We start from the raw sequence: 25,492 nt of genomic DNA on the forward strand, positions 1-25,492 counted from the left end.
ATAGGCCCTCTGGCAAAATGCCCACTTGGCCAGATTTCTAGGATAAGATTGTACCTTCAAAATATTTATGAAACATATAGATAATGGAAATAACAATAACTAAATGCAAAAGCATTGAAATGGAACATTATTATTATAGATGGTCGTATCGAATAATCTCTGTTGCTAAAAAGCTATTATTTGTTGAAAGCACATTACAAATCTAAAGTGCTTGTTATGCTTTCAGAGGTAGGCGAGCATTTTAATATGCATTTTTTCAGCAACTTGAAAGCCTACCTTGACTATGAAAGCAATACAAATTATAGATTCTTTGTAAATTTTAGGACATAATCGCAACTCATTTTTAAAAGAGATGTACAAATATTTTTATTCATGATTTGCATAGACGCAGAATGGTGCTGTGATAGAGTTCTAAAATTCCAAGTGGATTTAATACAGCCACTCATAAGATTTGCCATTAATTTCAACATTTAAGGAGAACTCTAGATTCAGCAAAAAACACAATATACAGCTAAATGGCTATGCTGCAAATATGTATCAGTACCTTGTAGTAGGGATGCACCGGTACTGTTTTTTACCAGCGAGTATGAAAACCGATACTTTTGGTCAAGTACTCACCGATACCAAGTACAGATACCTTTGTGGTGCGATTTAAGCCCATACAAAAATAATGGGTTCAAAAGGCACTGCAAAAGAATTGCATGCAATTTTAACAGGAATGTGGTACATGGACAGGGCTGTCCAATCACAAGCCGTGTTGCCCATACTATCAGCACTGCAAGGAGAGGAGAGAAAACCACACGGGTTTTAAATCCCCAAACTGGTGAAGCGTCTTTTCAGTGTCTGATATCAGGGATCAGCTATCTGGTACAACGGGACCCGGGATGATGGGGAGAGGGCCCAGTGGATGAAACTGGAACCACTGGAGGCTGGGGGGGAGAGAGCCATTGGAGAGGCAAGCGGAAGGAGGAGCCCAAGCCACAGCTGGAGCTGGTGGAACCCGTCATGCAGGGAGCTGTAACTGGTGGAACCCGTCATGCAGGGAGATGTAACTGGGGGAACCCGTCATGCAGGGAGCTGGAACTGGTGGAACCCGTCATGCAGGGAGCTGGAACTGGTGGAACCCATCATGCAGGGAGCTGGAGCTGGTGGAATCCGTCATGCAGGGAGCTGGAGCTGGTAGAACCCGTCATGCAGGGAGCTGTAACTGGTGGAATCCATCATGCAGGGAGCTGGAGCTGGTAGAACCCGTCATGCAGGGAGCTGGAGCTGGTAGAACCCGTCATGCAGGGAGCTGTAACTGGTGGAATCCGTCATGCAGGGAGCTGGAGCTGGTAGAACCCGTCATGCAGGGAGCTGTAACTGGTGGAACCCATCATGCAGGGAGCTGGAGCTGGTGGAATCCGTCATGCAGGGAGCTGGAGCTGGTAGAACCCGTCATGCAGGGAGCTGTAACTGGTGGAAGCCATCATGCAGGGAGCTGAAGCTGGTGGAACCCATCATGCAGGGAGCTGGAGCTGGTGGAATCTGTCATGCAGGGAGCTGGAGCTGGTAGAACCCGTCATGCAGGGAGCTGTAACTGGTGGAAGCCATCATGCAGGGAGCTGAAGCTGGTGGAATCTGTCATGCAGGGAGCTGGAGCTGGTGGAACCCGTCATGCAGGGAGGTTTCCCACACCGCTCCCGTGTGAACTCAGATTTAAATTCACTATGACAAGCCTGGGTTTACACAGGAACTGCACAGAAAGCTGCATGCAATTTGTTCCGGTTCAAATTGCATGCAATTCTTTGCAGTGTGATTTGAGTCCATTAATTTTGTATGGGTTCAAATCACACAACAAAGGTATTGGTTTCTGTATCGGGAGTATTTGCACGAGTTTGAGTACCTGTGCAAGTACTTGGTATCGGGATCGGTATTGGTGCAACCCTACTTTGTAGTAAAAATGTTTTTTATGCACAAGTCCTGTATATGCAAATGAGTTATCCCATCAAACCTGACCACTGCAATTATTACAATCATAGGAACTAAACATATTACACAAATTAAAGAGATTATTTGCAATGGTTGTTCAAATTCTTAAGTTTGGCACAGAAAATATTTTATAAATAGACCTTATAGACCTTTAGGTATTTTAATGTAGGGTGGCTGTGTTTTCACTGCAGTTAGATTTTGTTAAAGAGGGCAGTGTAGTGATAAATGTTAAGTCTTTATTAGCAGCAGACATTCCCAGCCAACAAATAAGAGGGGAAAATATTAGTCTGACTGTATTAAAAATCTTTGGAAATCGCTATTGTCTCCCCCCATCTCCCAGATGTTTAATTTGTGGAAGACATCTCAGCCTGTTACTCCTCCCTTCTCCATTGAAACATGTACATTTGAGTGGTGTTTAGGAAACAGCCAGCTTAGAGCTATGTCTTTGAGGAACAGAATCACATCTTCACAGTTAACATCCCTTATATGTCTAATGCCACCTTTACGGGGATCAGAATAGATAACAGAATGATTGTTTTAATTTTTCAGTGGTGTGTGGGACTGTTGTTTTTTTAAGAGAAAAGTCACTTCATTAAAAAAAAACACATTTTGTGCTGTCATTCTTCATTTTGCTGTCTCACTCTTTTTACTTTTTCTTTCTGTTCTATTCATATTTTTCGATATAGTCATGTGTTCATTATAATTTTGTGGTTCCTGTTGCTGCAGACACTTGTTTCAAAAACATCCTTGAATATGTTTCCCTGTTTTGTAAAATGTATTTGAATTGTGAACAAATCGTTAGTGTTTTCTTCAGGGTGTAATTACAGTACATGGGGCCAAACATTTTTATAGGGCCCTTGGCAACCTCCAAAAAGTGTTCTAAACCCAGGACACCAGGAGAGCTGACAACATTACTGTGTTCAGAAGTGAAGGGGGCATCAGTGTTGGGAATTAAGTCAGGTCATACATTATGCAAGTTTCCTTCCTTTAACCTTGGTCTGAAGGAAAGAAAATTGCTCAATTTCCCCATTAACACAAACAGTATTAATAGGAGAATACCTCCCACAGCTTTATGGTATTCTGCCTGCGGGAAACGTGGGGAGTCTTCCCTTCCGGTAGTATACAATGATTACTGTTGGTGGCTATTGGTGGCCATAACCTCTGGCAGTGACTGGGCGAAAAAAAATAGAAAGGCTGTTTGTACTGAAGTCGACTGAGAGATCGATTTTAGTAAAACCAGCCTGCTCATACATGGACTGAAATTTGGCCAGTTCTGGCCATACAAATTTTGATCTATCTATGGCCAGCTTAACTTTTAACATTCATTTTCCAACTAACCTCTCTGTCCCCAATATTACTATGATACAATGTTAATTTTATGTAGTATGCCCCAAAATTTACCCTAATTGAGTCCCCCTTCCACCCCTTGAGCCATAATAGTTGTGTGGGCTGCTATGGTTAATGTAACGCCACTGGGTTTCTCATTTCACAATTTTGTTTCTAGTTTACAAGTCTATGTTTCCATTCTCATTTCTTTAACTTTCCTGTTTGGTTTCCTGTTCACATTAAATGCTGATGATGTTTTCTGCTTCATGCGATACATCCTGCCCATTAGTTTATCTCTTGTTGTTTTCTCTTTCTTGTTCTGGAATGCAAGAGCAAAGGTTTTTATGCATTCATATCAGTATCCTGATTTTGCCATTTATCCAACTAAATGTCTGTTTACATCAGGGGCCAATGCTAATTTTCCCTGGTGCTGTCAATGTTGTCGCTATAACAAAGGCACAACAAGGAAAATAATTTTGCCATTACATTAAAGTAAACCTCTCACAGACCTCAACAGGTAAATGAGAAGTATTAATTTATGAAAAAAATAATCATCTATACTCTACCTCTACGCTAGAACATTGGTGTGATGCTGCTGCTGTCCCACATTGGCTCTAAGACCAAGAACTGTGAGCACACTTACGTACAAAAAAGGTTTGGCCATACTTCATTTATAAGCCTGAATATACAGTATGATATCATAGAGATTTAAGTAGCAAAAGTTTTATGGAAATTATTACCCTTCTCTTACTCCAATTTGGCTCTACCACTTCCATGTTCCAAGTCTCCCTATTGGTTGTTTATATATTGGGTAGTTCGACCATCACTGACCAATGGATAGGTGTAGGAGGTGAAGCTAGGTAGGGCCAAGCTCATACTTCACAGGAAAAGTCAATTTGCATATACAACATTGTAGCTTCAGTTGCCTTTACCTCTGGATTTGTGCAGTGCAGAGACACCCCCCTCCTTCCCTATCACAGACTCTGAGTACGAACAACCCCCCAGTACAGACCCCTCAGTACAGACACCCCACACTCCACTACAAAAACCCCAAGACAGTCACCCCCCAGAACAGATTCCCCCAGTGCAGACACCCCCTTCGCCTAGTACAGACCCCCCAGTACAGGCATCTTCGCTCCCTCTTCGCAATGCAGAACTTCCTAATTGTACTCACAGATTAGATGCAGCAGCAGTTCGGAGTGACGAGAAGTCCTCTGACCAGAACAGGGAAGGAGGCTGTCAAGGAATAGTAGGTGTCAACTCTCTGTGGCGGCTATGGCAACTCAGTTTTTTTTTGTGTTACATGGCACTGTGGTTCAGCACTGTTTAACACAGAAAAAGAAAGTTAGGCAGCCACGGCAACCCCAGTACCCCGGCGTACCCCACTAATATGCTACTAGAGCATTGGAGAGCACTGGCTGTTAGGGGAACCAGGTGATAAAGTCAATAAAAGTGTTGTTTATGCTTCCGCTATACAAAAACAAGCATTTAACTCTTGCAAAGGATGGAGGGCACTTCAAGGGTAGCTTTTGGCATTAACAGGAGTTCAGCTTTAAATATCAACTGCAATAGTCAGGAACTGCATGCACATTTTTGTAAACCCTATTTGATACAAAACAGTTCTTCAGAGAATTATGCTGTGGCACCTTATTAAACGTATATGTTATAACAGTGCTGCTCTACACAATCATGATCAAACTAAAGTGAAATAAATTAAAAGTGAAAAATATTGATTCAATTTATAAACCAAAAAATCTAAAAATATATAGAATACGAAAATATAAAATCCCATAAACATCAAACATAAAAATCCCAAAAAATTATTATTAATAATAAATTATTAATAATCTAAATATTATTAGTAATTAAATTATAAATAATATAAAGAAAGTCCAAATATATTCTTCTGTGAACAATCCTTCTTTCTGTGGCCACCAGGTGCAACTACCACCTTATTAAACGTGCATCCATACTTACTGTACTGTTTTCTCTTAGTCCCCCTGCAAAGTCCCACGAATTCCTGATGAGTCTGCCACTGAAGTCCCCCTAATGAAGCTTTCTGTAATAGTATGGCAATCCTGCTACACTGCTCCTGAAATCAAAGCAAAGTTGCCACTCTTATGTAGACCGTGTCTGCTTGCACTACAGTGGGAATACAAAATGACTGCAGGGGCTGTGGCTATCAGCATTGTTGCTGCTGATTCACCAGCCTGTAACCTATTATTCAGCTCCTCGCCACACCTAATCCTGCCCACTGATTTCTAGATTGACCGCTGCTTCTATTACTGAAACCCTCCTATTATGTGCTGCAGTGTCTGGAAGAGGAGCATATAAGGAATAAATAAAGGAGTATTTGGCGCAAACAGGAAAGGTAAAGGAAGCTTTTTGTTTACCTAACAGGTCTTGTGCATTACATAGTAAGCGGATTTGGTACTCGTTTAGACTTTTATACAGTAGCCTTTAGTTACATTTTAGAGCAACTGAACTTTAACAGTTTCTTTCAATTCGTTTTTATTAAAGTTTTTCAAGACAATAACAAAACAGTGAACGGCTGTGACATTAGCAAAGATACCAACACATGTATGTCAAAATTGTGCAGACTGGATTCAGCAATCAACATATACATATAACCATCTGAGATTTGTATCAGTAACATATCCAGAACTAGAACAAGAGGTTAGGAAGTATTACGCGAACATAACTCTCGGAGCATGACAATGGACAGTTCGTTACCCAATTTGACACAATTTAAACACAAAAGAAAAGAATTTTTATACATTAAGAAAACAATCCAAAAGAAATTTGGAAAGAAAAGAGAAAGGATGGAATAGCAACACAGTTATAACTCCACATAGATAAAAGATCTAACAGAATACATCATATTCCAGTATCCATGCTATAATATCCATTGCTGTCGTAGGTCAAAGAGCCTGAATAAAATATTCCAGCGTAACCATCTGGCATCAAATAGCTTTATAGTGTGATGTGAAATTGCGTAGGACCTCTCATACAGGTAATGAGAGTGTACTCTATTAACAACTTCTGAAATGGAAAGAGATGCAGTGGATTTCCACGCTTTAATAATAGTTAACCGGGCAGCAATTAGAATGTGAGCGCTGAACTTTAATAGTTTCAATTGTTTTACAGTTTCAACTGTTGGTGTAGCTTGTACTACTGTTTAAGTGCTTCGATAGTGGTTTTGGCTAAAGCTGCCGGAAAGTTACTAAACATATGGCCAGCATAAAAATATTGTTTCTTCATTTTGGTTAGTCTACCTAAAAGTGATGGTTTTTTATGTGGTATATGCTGCCATCTACCAATTTCCTTTCTGTTAGGAACTCTATTGGTGAGATCTCCAAACCTGATATCCTGTGTCTGCACACCTGCTGTGGCCATCATAAGTGAGTACCACTCTTCTAGTTTTTTTTTTGTAATTGTTTCATATTATGGAGCTTGCACCAGGGTGGGAACATCCAAAACTCCCAGGTGGATAGTATTTAAAACATATAAGAAGTGAGGAGCTGATTAAATGCAATAACTAAACTGTCATGTTTGTCCTGTTTGATACTAGGAGCCAGAATAATTATTGCACAGTGTTGGAATCAACCACAAGTCAAACTTGATTATCTCATACAAAAATTAAATTGAATCATGATCAATGATAAGTTAACATGCACCCTCCTTAATAATCAAGCTGAGTTTGATCAAATGACAGCCGCTGAAACAATATCTCTCGGTGGATGACTAAGACAAGGGGGTGGAGATACCTCAACTGCTCTCTCTCTTATTTCTTCCTACTTCTTCATCTTTCTTTCTGCCTTCTTTTTTACAACATGCTCAGGTTTGGAGCTGACTGCTCCTTGGTTTTTATTGTGCAAAGTTGTACAAGGTTGACAATTACTTTATGCACTTTATCACACAAATGTTTTGTTAACCATCCTGCTTGATGTGTATTACACCACACCTAGCATCAGATTGCTCTTCAACTGCACAACGGGTGTCATATCATCACTATATTTATACAGTGAAGGAAATAAGTGTTTGATCCCCTGCTGATTTTGAATGTTTGCCCACTCACAAAGAAATGATCAGTCTAAAAATCGAATGGTAGGTGTATTGTAACACTGAAAGACAGAATAACAACATAAAATTCAAAAGAAATGCATGTCTCCTATCATTCAACAAATTTCTAGCTACCAGGTGTTTTTCATACAGGTAACACATTGAGATTAGAAGCAGTCTCTTAAAGGGAGTGCTGCTAATCTCATTTTGTTACCTGTATAAAAGACACCTGTCCACAGGAGCAATCAAACAATCAGATTCCAAACTCTCCACCATGGCAAAGACCAAAGAGCTGTCCAAGGATGTCAGGGACAAGATTGTAGACCTACAGAAGGCTGGACTGGACTACAAAACTATCACCAATCAGCTTGGTGAGAAGGTGACAGCAGTTGGTGCAATCATCTGCAAATGGAAGAAACACAAAACAACTGTCAGTGTCCCTAGGTCTGGTGCACCATGCAAGATCTCACCTCGTGGAGTGTCAGTGATCATAAGTACAGTGAGGAATCAACCCAGAACTACACGTGAGGATCTTATCAATGATCTCCAGGCAGCTGGGACCACAGTCACCAAGAAAACAATTGGTAACACACTACGCCGACAAGGATTGAAATACTTATTTCCTTCACTGTATTTGAATGTTTTTCTTTTTCTGGTCACTAACTTTATGGATATGTTGTTTGAAAATGTTTGCACTACTACCTGAAAACTTTTCTCTATTACCCTCCCATTTTGTGGAGATCTGGAGTTATCTTATGTTTTTGTAACTGTTGTTTAACCACTTTCCCTCCAGAGGATTTACCCCCCTTCCTGACCAGGCCATTTTTTGCGATACTTTAACTGACAATTGCACGGTCATGCAAATTAAATGTATGTCCTTCTTTTCCCCACAAATAGAGCTTTCCTTCAATGGTATTTGATCACCTCTGGGTTTTTGGGGTTTTTTTAGCTATAAAAAAAAAAGTTTAGGGAAAATAAACAATATTTTTAACTTTTTGCTATTAATTATGTCCAGTAAAAAAAAATGTAAAAATCAAATTTTGTCATAACTTTAGGCCAAAATGTATTCTGCTACAAGTAAATACCAAAACATAGCCTTTTCTGAGATTACTGCGCTCCTAGGTTTTCTGGCATCAAGCAGAAAGAACTCTGTGACACACTACTGGCTCTACACCGTGGCCTTCATTTTTACATGGCCCATGAAATGCAGGCCATGGTGTGCAGAAATACTGTGTATAGTGGATAGCGATAGCCGCTCTGTATCATAAAGGGGGTTATAAAAAGGGTAATGGCAAAAGGGCTGCCTGAATATATTGTGTGTGCTTCATGGATTGCATAAGAGTATTAGAGCATAGAAATCATCATTTATATGGGCAAGAAACAATAGTGCTCATTTTACTTTTTTCTTTTTTAATTATACCTATACACTGGCACATGCCATGATTTATACTTTTTTTTAAATCCTACCTAAAACATTCATTAAGATTGCAATTAAAATTTGCAAAAAAAAAACTGTGTGGGGTCCCCCCCATCCATACCAAGGCCTTCTGGTCTGGTATTTTGAGGGGAAACCCAAATCCCAAAGAAAATGGTGTTGGGGTCCCCCCCAAAATCCATACCAGATCCTTATCCAAGCATGCAGCCCGGCAGGTCAGGAAAGGGGGGGTGAGCGCCCAAATCATACCAGGCCACATGCCTTCAACATGAGAGGGTGCTTTGAGGCAGGGGGGCTCCCCACTAAAGCACATTGTCCCAATGTTGATGGGGACAGGGGCCTTTTCCCCACAACTGTGGCCATTGGTTGTGGGGGTCTGCAGGGGGGCATATCAAAATCTGGATGCCCTCTTTAACAAGGGGCCCCCAGATCCTGCTCCCCCATGTGAATGAGTATGGGGTACATGGTACCGCTACCCATTCACACAAAAAAAGTGTAGTGTAAAAATTGACAGAATTAAAAACAAAAATGTAAAAACATTAACCCCCAAAGTAGATCCAACATCAATCATGATGTCCACCGACCTAACAAAAGAACACAAAAAAAACTCTGGCTTCCGTGGTCGGACAGCTGCGCTGGCCTGACAGTTCTTAAAGTGTTACTAAACCCACAACAGGGTCTATATATGCAGTAAAGCATATTTGGAATCTAAGAGGTTAATCCTCTGCATTGTGTAAAACCGCTGTTTGATCTTGTCTTCTCTGATTTTCACCTTCTTCCAGTGTTCCCCTCTTATCTCCTGATAAGACATATCGTGTGGAGACACCATGCACATGCTCAGTTTGGTTTGTTTTCCTAGAGAGGTTTTTTTTTTCTTGGAAATACCCAAAGGTATTTTTAAGAGGTATAGTGAGTCTTTTTTGCCCTACGTTTTTTGACAATGTGGAAAGAAATGAATTTTTTTTTTTTAAATTGGGTCATTTTGTGAGTGTTTCTACTGACCTGGCACTCCAGACCCTCCAAACATTTGATAGGAAGTCTGGAAATTAGATGCCAAATTAATCTCCCTTGAAAGCCTGATGGTGCTCCTTGGATTGTGGGCCCCAAATGCGGCTAGGCTGAAAAAAACTCACATATGTGGTATCCTCATGTTCAGTGGGGGTAGAAGAATGTGTTTTGGAATTTCCATTGCCCATTATGCCCACTCTGGTTGAGAAATATCTTATTAATTGACCGCTGTGTGCAAAAAAAATCATTTTAATTTTCTTCATTTTCCAAGTAATTGTGGCAAAAAAATGTGATCTTCAAAAAAGACTGACTATGCCTCTAATTAAATATATTGGAGGATCTACTTTGCAAAATGTGAGCATTTTGTGGGTGTTTTTCCTGTCCTGGCATTTCTGAACTTCAAGAAATGTGATAGGTAGTCATGAAATCAGATATAAAATGTATGCCCCTTGAAATCCTTACGGTGCTCATTGGATTTTGGGCCCTTCTATGCATCTAGCCAGCAAAAAGTCTCACACTTGTGGCATATCCACGTAGAAGAATCTGTTTTTGGGTGTAATTGTAAGTATACTTATGTCATGAGAGAGAAATAATGAAATTGACTTTAAAATAAAATTAAATTTGGTTTCTTCATTTTCTAAAAAATTGTAACCAAAAATTTCAACTTCAAAAAATGCACAATGCTGCTAACCAAATACCTTTGGTCCACCTACTTTCAAAAAGGTATAATTTTTAGGGGTTTTTGTACTGTCCTAAGGAAACATTTTTGGTCTTTTTTTCTTTAGTAGTAAAAAATAAAAAGCCTAAAGTGTCAGTGCTTGTGAGCTACTATGGTGTATTAAAAAACAATTGTGAAACTGTGTGTTTATTATTATTGTGGTTTGCTGACACTGTAACACACACCCATATGAATGTGTGAGTTATCTAGTGAAAAATATATATTATATTAGTGTCGCCCTCCGTTATAATTAAACCTAAATGATATTTATATTGAAAAAGCAGCATTTTTAAATACAAGTGAACCTTAGTATATTTAAGGTGCAATCGGTGCTCTAATAATACATTGAACCCCCCTGATGAAGCCACGTGACCTGGTGGCGTAAACGTGCAGGGGAGGGGCTCTGACATCACGATGCTAATAGGAACCAAACAGCAATTATAGAGGGTGTGTAGAGCACACGCAGAGGATTGGCAATACAAAAAAGCGCATTTAATTTAAAAACAATGTGAGTGTATTACTGATGCATTACAAATAACCTTATAAAAAGGATAAGGCACTATATTTATTCTTTTTCCATGCTAACCAAAAATATGGAGGAATAAAGAGAGGAGGTGGAAGAAGTAGAAAGACCCCTGGAGGACAGAGGGAGAAATCCACCCATCCATATCACAAACAGGGATCAGCAAGCCTAAGATACCCCCTGTGGGAAAAGTGAATCACTACATTCAGCTGCCCATCTGTTCAGGAACACGGCCAAAGTTTGAAGATTACCCCACTTGTCCACAAAAGGACACAAAGCTGTTTTAGCCTTACTGCTTGGTAGGGCTAAAAATAAGGTGAGTGCATAAGAAAAAAAGTTATATTTGTTTTTATCACTTTAAATAATATTATTTTTATACCACTTTAAATATTTTTGCAACATATATTCACACATTTATATCATTTTTATAATATCATCATTATTAGAGCACCGATTTCACCTTAAATATAATAAGGTTCACTTGTATTTAAAAGTCTGCTTTTTCAATATAAATATCATTTAGATTTAATTATAATGGAGCACAACACTAATATAGTATATATTTTTCACTAAAAAATAAAAAGCCCCAGTGGTAACTGAATACCACCAAACCAAATCTGTCTCAAAAAACGATAAAAAATTACTTGGGTACAATCAGTCAAAGTATCACAGTGCTGAGTCATGTCATCCTTCATAACACAGGCATTTCTTGCCAGTAGAGATTGTTAACGATGCCCACAGGAGAGGTGATGTAGGAGTATTAAGAGTGGTGTACTGATGATGGATAAATATCAGATCCTTGGCACATTCAATCCTGGCACAGGCTTTGCTGCCCTCTAATGGTCGGGGAAAACCCTGGAGAATCTGTAAAACAAAGCAGAGAGGGCACACCAGCTTAGTGCAAAACCTGGGAAGTAACTTTGTTAATTCAAAAGAAATTGTATACTCACAAACTGTAGTAACAAAAGAATATCAAAGTCCAAAACGACCTGGTCACCAAGTCAACTTCCAAACACGAGATGCATTTTGAGGGGCGAACCCCTCTTCTTCAGAGCCAATCTTGGATGCTGCAATAACAGACTGCTCCTGCCCCTTGCTCACACAACAAGTAAAGGCTCTGAGGAATTAGTGGTCAAGTGACAAAAAATGTAAAAAAAAAATAAAGGTATTTCTAGGCAATTTTTATGATGGGGTGATAGATCAATGAATATTGTTAACGATGAAGGAATTGCTACTATTCTTATTGTTGAAGACTTGCCTAATAATTTAAGAATACAGATGTCAGAAGACTTGTATGCTATTTTCCTGTTTTGATTACGTGATTCTTTGTGCTAACTGGTGGAGAAAATCTTTGGTGAGTTTACAAAGTTACAAATTCTGTGCAACTCCCCAAAAGATGATTCATCATTTGCACTTTCTTCCAAAGGCACTGACTGGGACTTTTGTAGAGCCTTATTAGTGAAATAGGTAGAGAGGGAAGAGTACTGGTTCTGATTTCTACATTACTAGTTAGGCTCCTTATAAACTGAAGGGTAAAGAACTGAATATACAATGTACTGTATCTACATACAGTGGGGATCGAAAGTTTGGGCACCCCAGCTAAAAATTTGTATTAATGTGCATAAAGAAGCCAAGGAAAGATGGAAAAATCTCCAAAAGGCATCAAATTACACATTAGACATTCTTATAATATGTCAACAAAAGTTAGATTTTATTTCCATCATTTACACTTTCAAAATAACAGAAAACAAAAAAATGGCGTCTGCAAAAGTTTGGGCACCCTGCAGAGTTAATATCTTGTACTGCCCCCTTTGGCAAGTATCACAGCTTGTAAACGCTTTTTGTAGCCAGCCAAGAGTCTTTCAATTCTTGTTTGAGGTATCTTTGCCCATTCTTCCTTACAAAAGTCTTCCAGTTCTTTGAGATTTCTGGGCTGTCTGTCACGCACTGCTCTTTTAAGGTCTATCCATAGATTTTCAATTATGTTGAGGTCAGGAGATTGTGAAGGCCATGGCAAAACCTTCAGTTTACTCCTCTTGATGTAATCCCCCGTGGATTTCGAGGTGTGTTTAGGATCGTTATCCATTTGTAGAAGCCATCCTCTCTTTAACTTCAGCTTTTTCACAGATGGCATCAAGTTACCATCCAAAATTTGCTGAAATTTTATTGAATCCATTTTTCCTTCTACTCGTGAGATGTTCCCTGTGCCACTGGCTGCAACACAACCCCAAAGCATGATTGATCCAACCCCATGCTTAACAGTTGGACAGAGGTTCTTGTCATTAAATTCTGTGCCCCTTCTTCTCCAAACGTACCTTTGCTCATTCCGGCCAAAAAGTTCAATTTTAACCTCATCGGTCCACAGAACTTGTTTCCAAAATGCATCAGGCTTGTCTATATGTTCATTTGCAAAGTTCAAACGATGATTTTTGAGGTGAGGACGTAGAAGAGGTTTTCTTCTGATGACTCTTCCATGAAGACCATATTTGTACAAGTATCTCTTTATAGTGGAATAGTGACCACAACTCCAGTGTCTGCAAGATCTTTCTGGAGGGATCGTGCCGTCAAACGTGGGTTTTGAATTGTTTTTCTCACAATCCTGCGAGCTGTTCTGTCTGATATTTTTCTTGGTCTTCCAGATCTTGCTTTAACTTCCACTGTTCCTGATGACTGCCATTTCTTAATTACATTCCGAACAGAGGATATTGACATCTGAAATCGCTTTGCTATCTTCTTATAGCCTTCTCCAGCTTTGTGAGCGTCAACTATTTTCAGTTTCAGTTTTCTAGACAGCTGCTTAGAAGAACCCATGGTGCTGATTGTTGGGGCAAGGTCAGATGAGTCTGGGCATTTAAAACCTTTGAGATTTACATCACCTGGTCTTCCCAGACGATGATTGAGAACATTCCATGACACTGGCAGGTCTCAGCTTGGCAAAGGGGGCAGTGCATGCTATATATTCTGCAGGGTGCCCAAACTTTTGCAGATGCCATTTTTTTGTTTTCTGTTATTTTGAAAGTGTAAATGATGGAAATAAAATCTAACTTTTGTTGACATATTATAAGAGTGTCTAATCTGTAATTTGATGCCTTTTGGAGATTTTTCCATCTTTTCTTGGCTTCTTTATGCACATTAATACAAATTTTTAGCTGGGGTGCCCAAACTTTCGATCCCCACTGTAGGTGTGGATCATTTTATCTGTCAAAAGTTTTGTAATTCTTTTCAGCCAGTCTTGTGATTCACATTTCTGCTTCACAACACAGTCAGGTTACTCCTGGGCCCCCCTCAGAAAAGGGGACTTTTTGAACATGCAAACAGCTGACTATTTAGGAGAGTGATGCTGCTCCATGTGGACTCAAGAGAAATATCTGTAGGAGGAATTTGCATAATCAGTTTGGACGAAGGTCCTGTTATGCAGCAGTATTGTTTATTTTCTAGGTTCTGGACAGTAATGAAATGTAATGGCTAATTTTAATAAGAGATTTGCAGATGTAGAGAATACTGAAGTCGCTATGTGCTGGTCAAAAATGAAGCAATGTAAATAATGTAAAATATGTCCTCTATAATGAGGAATCTGACAAGGCTCTTTATTGGAGATCATAAGTGATATCACTGAAGGCTATTCTGAATTGTTCTTCTATATACTTAGGACCATCTGACTAGCAGAGGTCATGTGGCCTGCCTGAAAGAATTTCCACTTTAAACTGTAAAAGGAAACTCAGTCAATGCAATCATTCTGTGGAAACCTCATCTCATAAAGATGCTTCTCTCTCCAGTTAAAAATGTGATGTCAAATATATTCATTCATTACCCATGTGTTTGCATTAATAAGCAAAAAAAATGTATTTTATGTTGTGGTGAATAGTCATTCCCAGTTTACGTTTTTTTATATAATAAGATGTTTCCTTTAACTGAGTTTTAATTAGACACAATATAAATATGTGTTCTATTTCGGTACAGGAAGGCAACAAATAAAAATAAGAAAATATTGCAAACTGCTAAGCCCAGAAAATTAAGGCATGTAAAGACACGAATGTCAACACAGAGAAGCAGTACAATCCGCTGATAACAAGCTAATGAAACTCAGAAGTACAGTTGTGTTCAAAATAATAGCAGTGTGTTGAAAAAAGTGATTAAAGCTCAAAATTACTTTTATTTCCATACACACAAATGCATTGGGAACACTACACATTCTATTCCAAATCAAAACATGAAGAAAAATATATCAAATTTGTGTTCCTCTAAATAAAATTGAAGAAAAGTGAATATTAGACTGTTCAAAAAATAGCAGTGTTTGTATTCTTCTTTACAAACTCAAACATTTACTATATAAACTGAAAAATGTTTGAAGATTTTGCTTTCCTTTGAATCACTTAATGAATATTTAGTTGTATAAGCACTGTTTCTGAGAACTGCTGTACTGTGTTGCATGGAGTCAACCAACTTCGGGCACCCGTGAACAGGTATTCCAGCCCAGGATGATTGGACTACATTCCACAGTTCTTCTCTCTTTCTTGGTTTTGCCTCAGAAACTGCATTGTTGATGTCACCCCACAAGTTTTCTATTGGATTAAGATTCGGGGATTGGGCTGGCCACTCCATAACGTCAATCTTGTTGGTCTGGAACCAAGACGTTGCACGTTTACTGGTGTGTTTGGGGTCGTTGTCTTGTTGGAACACCCATTTCAAGGGCATTTCCTCTTCAGCATAAGGCAGCATGACCTCTTCAAGTATTCTGATGTATTCAAACTGATCCATGATACCTGGTATGAGATAAATAGGCCCAACACTGTAGTATGAGAAACATCCCCATATCATGATGCTTGCACAACCATGCTTCACTGTCTTCACAGTGTACTGTGGCTTGAATTCAGTGTTTGGGGTTTGTCTGACAAACTGTGTCCGGCCACTAGACCCAAAAAGAACAATCTTACTTTCATCAGTCCACAAAATGTTGCGCCATTTCTCTTTAGGCCAGTCAATGTGCTCTTTGGCAAATTGTAACCTCTTCCAACTACCCAAGGACATTAATAAGTACAGACATGTGTGAGAGATCTCAGTGACTGAGTGCTGCTGTTATCCCTCTTGCATTAGAGTCAGTGTTACTTAAACTGGACATTGTTTATGGTGTCCTAGTGTAGCTCAGCCCATCATGTGCTGCTGCAAGGTTTGTGCTCAGATTCCTTAGGAGGAAGATACACTATATTGCCAAAAGTATTGGGACACCCCTCCAAATTTGTATTTATGTATTTATTTGTTTCAGGTACTTATATAGCACCATCAATTTACGCAGCGCTTTACATACAGTATATATATTGTACATTCACATCACTCCCTAACCCTCAAGGGGCGCACAATCTAAGATCCCTAACTCACAACTCATTGGATTCAGGTATTCCAATCACCTCCATGGCCACAGGTATATAAAATCAAGCACGTAAGCATGCAGACTGCTTCTACAAACATTTGTGAAAGAATGGGTCGCTCTCAGGAGCTCAGTGAATTAAAGCATGGTACCGTGATAGGTTGCCTCATGTGCAATAAGTCTATCCGTGAAATTTCCTTGCTACTAAATATTCCACAGTCAACTGTTAGTGGTATTATAACAAAGTGGAAGCAACTAGGAACAACAACAGCTTTACCATGAAATGGTAGTCCAAGTAAAATGACAGAGCGGTTTCAGTGCATGCTGAAGCGCACAGTGCGCAGAAGTCGCCAACTGTCTGCAGAGCCAATAGCTAAAAACCAGCAAACTTCATGTGACCTTCAAATTAGCACAACAGTGTGTAGAGAGCTTCATGGAATGGGTTTCCTTGGCCGAGCAGCTGCATTCAAGCCTTACATCATCAAGTGCAATGCAAAGTGGTGTAAAGCATGCCGCCATTGTACTCTAGAGCAGTGGAGATGTGTTCTCTGGAGTAACGAATCACGCTTCTCTGGCAATCTGATGGACATGTCTGGGTTTGGCGGTTGCCAGGAGAACGGTACTTGCCTGACTGCATTGTGGCCAGTGTAAAGTTTGGTGGAGGGGGATTATGGTGTGGGGTTGTTTTTCAGGAGTTGGGCTTGGTCTCTTAGTTCCACTGTAGGGAATTCTTAAGGCACCAGCATACCAAGACATTTTGGACAATTTCATGCTCCCAATTTTATGCTCCCAATTTTGTGGGAACAGTTTGGGGATGGCCCCTTTCTGTTCCAACATGACTGTGCACCAGTGTACAAATCAAGGTCCGTAAAGACATGGATGAGCAAGTTTGGGGCAGAGGAATGTGACTGGCCTGCACAGAGTCCTGACCTCAACCCGACTGAACACTTTTGGGATGAATTAGAGTGGAGACTGTGAGCCAGGCCTTCTTGTCTGACATCAGTGCCTGACTTCACAGATGCACTTCTGGAAGAATGGTCAAACATTCCCATAGACACACTCCTAAACCTTGTGGACAGCCTTCCCAGAAGAACTGAAGCTGTTTTAGTGGCAAAGGGTTGGCAAACTCAATATTGAACCCTGTGGACTAAGACTGGAATGCCATTAAAATTCATGTGCATGTAAAGGCAGGCGTTCCAATACTTTTGGCAATATAGTGTAAGTGTCCACTTAACATTGCTGGAGTATCCTACATTTACCCTGCATCCATTCATGCTTATAATAAAGAATAAAAAAAGAATACCCCTAGACCAGGGGTGTCAAACTCAAATTCATTGGGGGCCACATCAGCAGTATGGTTGCCCTCAAAAGGCCAGTTGTGTAAGACTATGTACCTACTCTTTGTTATAATTAAATAATTGCCTCTGCAATTGATTATTACTGGTTTAGCAATAATTTAAGTAATAACTAGCTCTGAAAGCAGAAGTCTAGGAAAAATAATGACAAGGAGATATCCGAGTATACAGCTATTGTACAATATATTGAAAAATAGGTTTTGGTAACAGAAAATAATTATTTAACATCAGACAAATATTAACAAGCACTGTTTATTACACATATGGCAAACACAAGGCATTAACTTTGTTTAACTTTTCTGGCTGGATAACTGACACCGTTTTCCTGACGTCAGTCTGTGTCAGGCTCCGCCCAACGGGATCTCTAGTGGTCCACGGCACGGGGTCTCCCAGGACGCGGAGTCTAAGTCCCAGTCTGCCTTTTCACCAGGGCCCCTGATAGTGGGGATGGACTTGGTGCAAGACTGAAACCAGGTCGCGTTCCTGGGCACCCCCGGCGGTGGCAGAGGGGTCCCGCTGAGGGTATGTGCCCGGGTTGAGCCTGCTGTGAAGGGGATGACAGATCCCGATCCGAGTGGGATGACAGATCCTGATCCGAGCGGGATGGATGGGATGACAGATCCCGATCCGAGCGGGATGGATGGGCGACTGTCAGGGGTAAGCGAGGTCAGACTAGCCGGGTCGGTATCGTGCGGGCAGCGTGGTACAGGGGGAGTAAGCGGAGAATGGTCGGGGTCACAAGCCAGGTTCAGCAGGTAGCGGGCAGTGTTGTACCGAGGGTCAGGCAGAAGGATGGTCAGGAACGAGCCGGGGTCAGAGCAGGAAAGGGTCAGCGTAAATCAAAACAGGCAGAGTTTGGCAACAAGGAAACGTACTTACAAGACAGGAACAAGACCTTGCGGCAACTTGGATATGCACAGGGCCGTTTAAATAGAGCGCCCTGTTCTTCCATTGGTGCGGCCGCGATCGCTAGTGCGCATGCGCGGCCGCCACCGCGATCGCCGAGGACCCAGCGCTCTGTGCATGCACGCACCGTCGCGAGCCCGGAATCCCTGACAGTCTGTTGATATCTGACTGAAGGTCTTGTGCAGCAGCAATCCATAAAACAGCATGGAGGTTATCGGTGATGCCTGATCAGAGATTGGCCTTGTTCAGATTCATGACTGAGAACATCTATTCGCTAAGTACAGAGTGCAGGATTTTGGAGTGTGCTAAATACAGAGTGCAAGATTTGGGAGTGTGCTAACTACAGAGTGCAAGATTTGGGAGTGTGCTACGTACAGAGTGTAGGATTTGGGAATGTGCTACGTACAGAGTACAGAATTTTGGAGTGCTCTACGTACAGAGTGCAGGATTTGGGAATGCACAATGTGCAACATTTCATTTTCATCCCTCCTTCTGTGTTCTGACCTCTGCACCCACCACTTTGCCCCCACCTCTGCACACATCCGCCTCCACACCTCCACAGCCCTCAACAACCCCCTCCCCCCAAATCAAACCTCAAATTTATACTGTCTTCTTCCTGGCCCATCTCTAGTACCTCCCCAAGTGTAGAACCCCCTGGGTTCTAGTTCGTACCTCCCTGTGTAGGCGGATCAGCTCCAGAACCAGTGAATTTAGTTTTATTTCACCATATAAAAAGGAATTGCATTCACATGTAAGGTGGTGCAGAAATCCTCAAAAGCCCACCCTCAGGATTCAGCCTGCTGAACACATAGCCACTGGAGCTGTCAGGTACCTCTTCGTCTGACAGGCTATGCTGGACTATACAGCGTATGCGCTCACACAGAGCTGGCACCGCTGGGGAGACTGAGAAGAGAGTGGGAAGTGTTTATGCCCGTTTGCAAAGAGACCATGACAGAGAAAAGCCGATGGTATGAACAGAAGATGGCGGCCAGCCACATGACAAGGCCTGGCAAGCCGGATTCAGCCTGCGGGCCTTGTGTCTGACATCTGTGCCCTAGACCAATTACTGAGCAAAAAAGGGACTGTGACTGTGATCCTGACTGCTAATGCACCTACTGAGAAAGAACCATGGGACCTTAACAGCGGGCCCTACAGGGAATGAATGCTACACAAGTCAAGTAAAGTCAGTCAATTAACATCAGAGCCAAGCTGGTAACCTGACATTTATTTGCTGCAAGTTAAAGTGGTTCTAAATGCAGAAGGTATTTTACATTAATGCATTCTAATACTCACCTCAGCCCGAACTCAATCAAGCAATATGCACGAGCACAGTGGTTCTCCCACCTCTCTCCCTTCTCATTGGCTCAGAGACAGCAATGGGAGCCACTGGCATGCAACAGACCATGATTAGCTCAGAGTACTTAACCTCCCTTTCCTAGACTGGGTGCTGCAGTACAGGTGATAACAAGAAGCTGATATCAAGATTCAAGTACTTACATTGCTTGTTTATAAAAACTGAAGTCAATGAGTTTTAAATAATTACAGTACATTGATACACTCGCCTCTTTCCGACTGTGTAACACACATAAACAGATGCAGGAAAAGTGAGCTTTAACAACCAGCCACTGCACAAATTCATCCACCACAGTATGAGGTTGTGTGCTGAGACAGCACACTGACTAAGGTGTCTCTGACAGGTCACAGCTCCTGATAAAAAGCCAGCGGATTGGCTCCCGTTCATGTGACCACTATGAGAACCAATCACAACGGTCATGTGATTGGGAAACTGCCTCCAGGCATTGAAGTCCATTTAAAGGGCTGCCAGCAGGCACTTTAAGGAAGTTTTCGGAAACACTAAAAGCTAAGTAAGTTATCTCTGATGAAGACTATCGTAGCTGCTCTGATGACAGATCCTGCACACAGTGCTGTGCTTCTGGAGCTGCAGGGATCAAAAGCAGCAACCATGACTGTGAAGGGCTCCTATTGTTCTCCCTTCTTTTCCTCTCACCTCATCCATTATCAAAAAGCATTGTGTTCTTTTCACAAGATGCAAGACATTCTGTGAATGGACAAGGCAAGATCCCGTCAATCATCCACCACCCCTTTCCCCTTATCCATTCAAAGAATACCTTGTATTCTGTTAAAAGAATACAATGCTTTTTGTTAATGGATGAGGGTAAAGGGGAGGAAAGGCAGGGTGAATGAAGGGAGATCTTTAATGTCACCGTCGCAGCTCTTCATCCCCACAGCGCCAGAAAAACATTTTTTCCTGTGTTTCACCATTCAGTAGTACTATATACAGTCCATACTTTGGATTAATCTTAGATTAATAAAATCTAGACATGTGCAGTTAGTTTCATTCTGAATCAAATTTCGGATTACTTTTTTTTTATTCGGAGATACGGATGTATCAGAATTCTGAATTACAAAAAAAATTAATTTAAACAAATCTGAAATAATGAAACGAAGTTTGGCCGAAATTCTATTAGAAAACAAATTCGAATTCGAAAACAAAGTCAAAAACAAATTCAAAAACAAAATCGAACAAACATTTTAAACAAATTTAAAGCGGAGCTCCACCCAAAAGAGGAAGTTCCGCGTTAAGGACTGGTCCCCCGCTGCCCGTTAAGAATTAGCACTTTTGGGGAGCAGGTACCAAAAATTGACAGGCTCCCACTTCCTCTGCGATCACCTAGGCCAGGGGACTCCAAACTTTCTAGACAAAGGGCCAGTTTACTGTCCTTCAGACATTAGGGGGGCCGGACTGTGACCTTTGAGAGTATAAAAAGTTCTGATGTTGGTGGAGCAAAAGCAATGCCCCATCTTTGGTGTCAGTGGGAGGAATCGTGCCACATCAGTGGTGTCACTGGGCCCCATTGTTGGCATCATTGGGAGGAATAGTGTCCCATCATTTGTGTCAGTAGTGGGGAATTATGGCCTATAGTTGGTGTCAGGGGGCCCCATTGTTGGTGTCATTGGGAGAAATTGTGCCCTATCGTTGGTGTTATTGGGAGGAATTGTGCCCCATTCTTGGTGTCATTTGGAGGAATTGTGCCCCATCATTGGTGTCAGTGGGGGGGAATTATGCCCCATCGTTGGTATCAGTGGATGAAATGTTTCCCCAAGGGCCAGATAAAAGCAAGCAAAGGCCCTCGGGCTGCAGTTTGGAGACCACTGACCTAGGCGATTGGAAGCGGAAGTTGTCCTCCCCATCGTCTTCTGGGACACATGACAGGTCCCAGAAGACTACGGGACCATTCACAAAGAGCAACGCTACTCATGCATGTGCAGTGAGAAGTGAAGCCACAAGCTGTCACAGCCGGATGCCCACATTGAAGATGCCAGCACCAGGAACATAGGACGGCCAGTGAAACGGGATGCAGGGGGGACACCATGGGATCGAGGGACAGGTGAGTGGCTGTTTTTTTAGAAGTCAGCAGCTACATCTTTTGTATTTATTTTTTTTATTTTCACTGGAACTCCGCTATAAACTCGAATTTGAAAACAAGAATACGATTAGAAAAAAACGAATATTCTTGAAATAAAAATTCTCAAATAAAAATCTATATGTATATGGCCAGCTTAACGATTAGAAAATCAAATGAATATTCTTGAAACTAATATTCTCGGCTGAAAATCTACATGTGCATGGCCAGCCTTAAGCCCCGTACACATGATGAGAATATCGGACGAATGATCATCCAGTTTTTTTTTCACCTGCCAATCTCACATCGAAAGTGAAAAGGTTACTAAAGATACAAAAATTCTTGTACGAAAGAAAAGAATTTCGAAAGTGATGCCATGTATTTGTATTGTATTTTTGGATCACTACACAGATATGTACTCAATTATTTGATCACCTAATGGGGTATTTGTAGTTTCATGTGTGTATTGATGTACACGTTTGCTCACATTTTTTAGATTTTTTCATGAGTCAATTATTATTTGAATCTGATTATATATTTTTACAGCTGGAATTAATATTTTTTACCATCACTGCTGAGCCTTTTTTGTGTTCAAACATAGTAGTGTCACTTGTTATTAATTATTATTTTGCATGATTTCACTTAATTTGGCACTATATTACATATAGTATTTGTATTTTTTTCTCACTTATATTTTTTATGTATTTATATGTAGTAGTTTATGGGAGTAGCGCTACATTCCTCCATGCAACCATTTAGCCACTGTGCCGCCCAACTAGAGGTTGTTGGTTTGAATCCCAACTACAGAACCACCTGCCTGGAATTTGCATGTTCTCCTTGTGCCTGCATGGGTTTCCTCCGGGTACTCTGGTTTCCTCCATGCTCCAAAGACAGGTTAATTGGATCTTGTCTATATTGGCCCTGGTATGTATATGTATGAATGTGAGTTAGGGACCTTAGATTGTACGCCCCTTGAGGGTTAGGGACTGATGTGAATGTATATATGTAAAGCGCTGCGTAAATTGACAACACTATATATAAGTACTTGTAATAAATAAAGATATGTGGAAAATGTACCACTCTGTAATGTGTTTGGTCTACCCAATCATCTGATACAATACCATTTACAGAACCTACAGTGATGTGGAACATTTTACCCCTGGTTCACATATGTGCGGCCGTGCGGGCCGTGTTTTGCGCCGGCACGAGAGCCCATTCATTTGACATGCAGGGAAGAAGTCCCTGCACTTCTGAAAGCGCAGCCTGCACGGGAACCTCGGTTCCCAGTACGGTTGCATTTTCCATTGAGGGCGGCGTGCCATTAGAACTAATGGCAACTGCCTGCGGGTCCGTATTTCTCTGTGCGGGTAGTGCAGCTGCACGGATTTTCGTGGGGATCCACAGCAGCACCACCCGCACATATATGAACCTAGCCTAATGCACTAATGTTTCCAACAATACTGCCTTTGTAAAATGGTGATGTGTCTACAGTTATTATACAGTCTTGCTAAAGAAAGAAATATTATGCCTCCAAAATCTAAGACTACTGCTTCACTTACCCAATATTTGCTTTATAAACAAATGAATAAAACAATGCTATAGTAATCCTTCCTAAATATTACATACCAAGGTTTTATACAAGGGTGCCCTTGTGCCTGTGCAATTTCAGGGTAACACTCAGATGTGTTTTAGCTATGTTCTCATAACCTTTTGTAATGTGTGATTGAGGAATGAAAACAGTCTGTTCTCATTTACACAATGTGTCTCATTTAAGATGATAACATATTTACAACTCAGCATCTGTCAAGAACACATATGGCATCAAAAACACAATATACAGTGCTATATATTCACCCATTTTGCTAGAAACCTGAAATTAAAAAAAAGCATATTGCGTGCACAATCTATAGCAGTACCAGGAAAAACAGATGTTTCTCTTTTCCTTCTTTTAAACATTGCAGGTGTTTCCCTTACAGAAACCAATGTGGTCCATCCTCTCTCCCGTAACTAAGTTTCAGCCACAGGCCAATAGCTTTGGATTGGGATCAAATATAAATGCTTGCGGCCTACAGTCAAGTGCAGAATAAATATATTTGGGTTTCTAAAAATCTCAAACAATAATCTCCTGGCATTTAAGGGGATTATTCGACAATATATACTGTAGGTATATAAAAAGGTTAACAGGAACCACAATAGAGACACTATAGGTATTGTGTCACAACGTATTTAAAATATTTTAGCCAGGCCCTAAGGCTCCATGCACATGGGGTGTTTTAATAACCCTTCTCCTGCATAGGATGCATACAGGATCACAGATCCGCTGGACCTCCAGTTCTTAGATCTGATGGCTCCATTAGTTTTCTTTTTTAGGCTTTCTTTTTTTATTTTCACCTGTGATCTAGTCAGTAAGTATGTTGTTTTTAAACAAAACAAGCTGTTCCGCAGATGTAGCAGTTAGAGGATTTAGACCAGTGTTGCCCAAAGTTTGTGAGTCCACGGAACCCCGGAAAAATATTTTCATCATTGCGGAACCCCACCCCTCCCCCAGAGTGAAAACATTATTAAATGCGATAAGTAATATTTATTTAGGTACATTTTTTAAGACTTAAGACTAACAACTTTTATTATAATACTAGTATAATTGGAAATTTAAATTGAAAATGACGTCTAGAAATATATAAACATCAATTCTATCATAGCATGTCATGAACTTGATTATATGAGCGTCACAGCCATTCATACATACATACATACATAAGAAGCCAATTATAGGGCACCACAGTGGCTAAATGGTTAGCACTTGCGCCTGTCAGTACCAGGGTCATTGGTTCAAATCCCAGCCATGGCACATCCTGACTGGAGTTTGCATGTTCTCCCTGTGCCTGTGTGGGTTTCCTCCCACACTCCAAAGACATGCTGGTAGGTTAATTGGATCCTGTCTAAATGGGCCCTTGTATATGAATGTGAGTTAGGGACCTTAGATTGTACACCCCTTGAGTGTTAGGGACTGATGTGAATGTACAATATATATGTAAAGCACTGTGTAAGTTGACGGTGCTATATAAGTATCTGAAATAAATAAATGATGAATATTGAAATCTAATGGGAAGCATGAGCTTGCTTGTGATCACAGATCAAACTCATTTGAGGCTCACTGGTGGACAAGCTCACACGCATTGGTTAGTTGAAGTCTCTCTTGTTTCTTCGACTTCATTTCCGTTAAGACTGAAAACCCCAGCTCTCAAAGGTATGAGCTACCGAACTGCAACAGCAATTTAATGGCTTCCATGTTAAGCAGCCACTACTGAGCTTCCAAACATATCCAGAATTCTGAGAGCTCTTTCTCAGCAAACAGATTTTTATACAGCAGATCATTCTCAATTCGATGAGGTTTTCTT

This window comes from Staurois parvus, unplaced genomic scaffold (assembly GCF_062004578.1).
Source record: "Staurois parvus isolate SC_StPar_1 unplaced genomic scaffold, SC_StPar_1.0 ptg000048l, whole genome shotgun sequence".
In the NCBI taxonomy this organism is placed as follows: Eukaryota; Metazoa; Chordata; class Amphibia; order Anura; family Ranidae; genus Staurois; species Staurois parvus.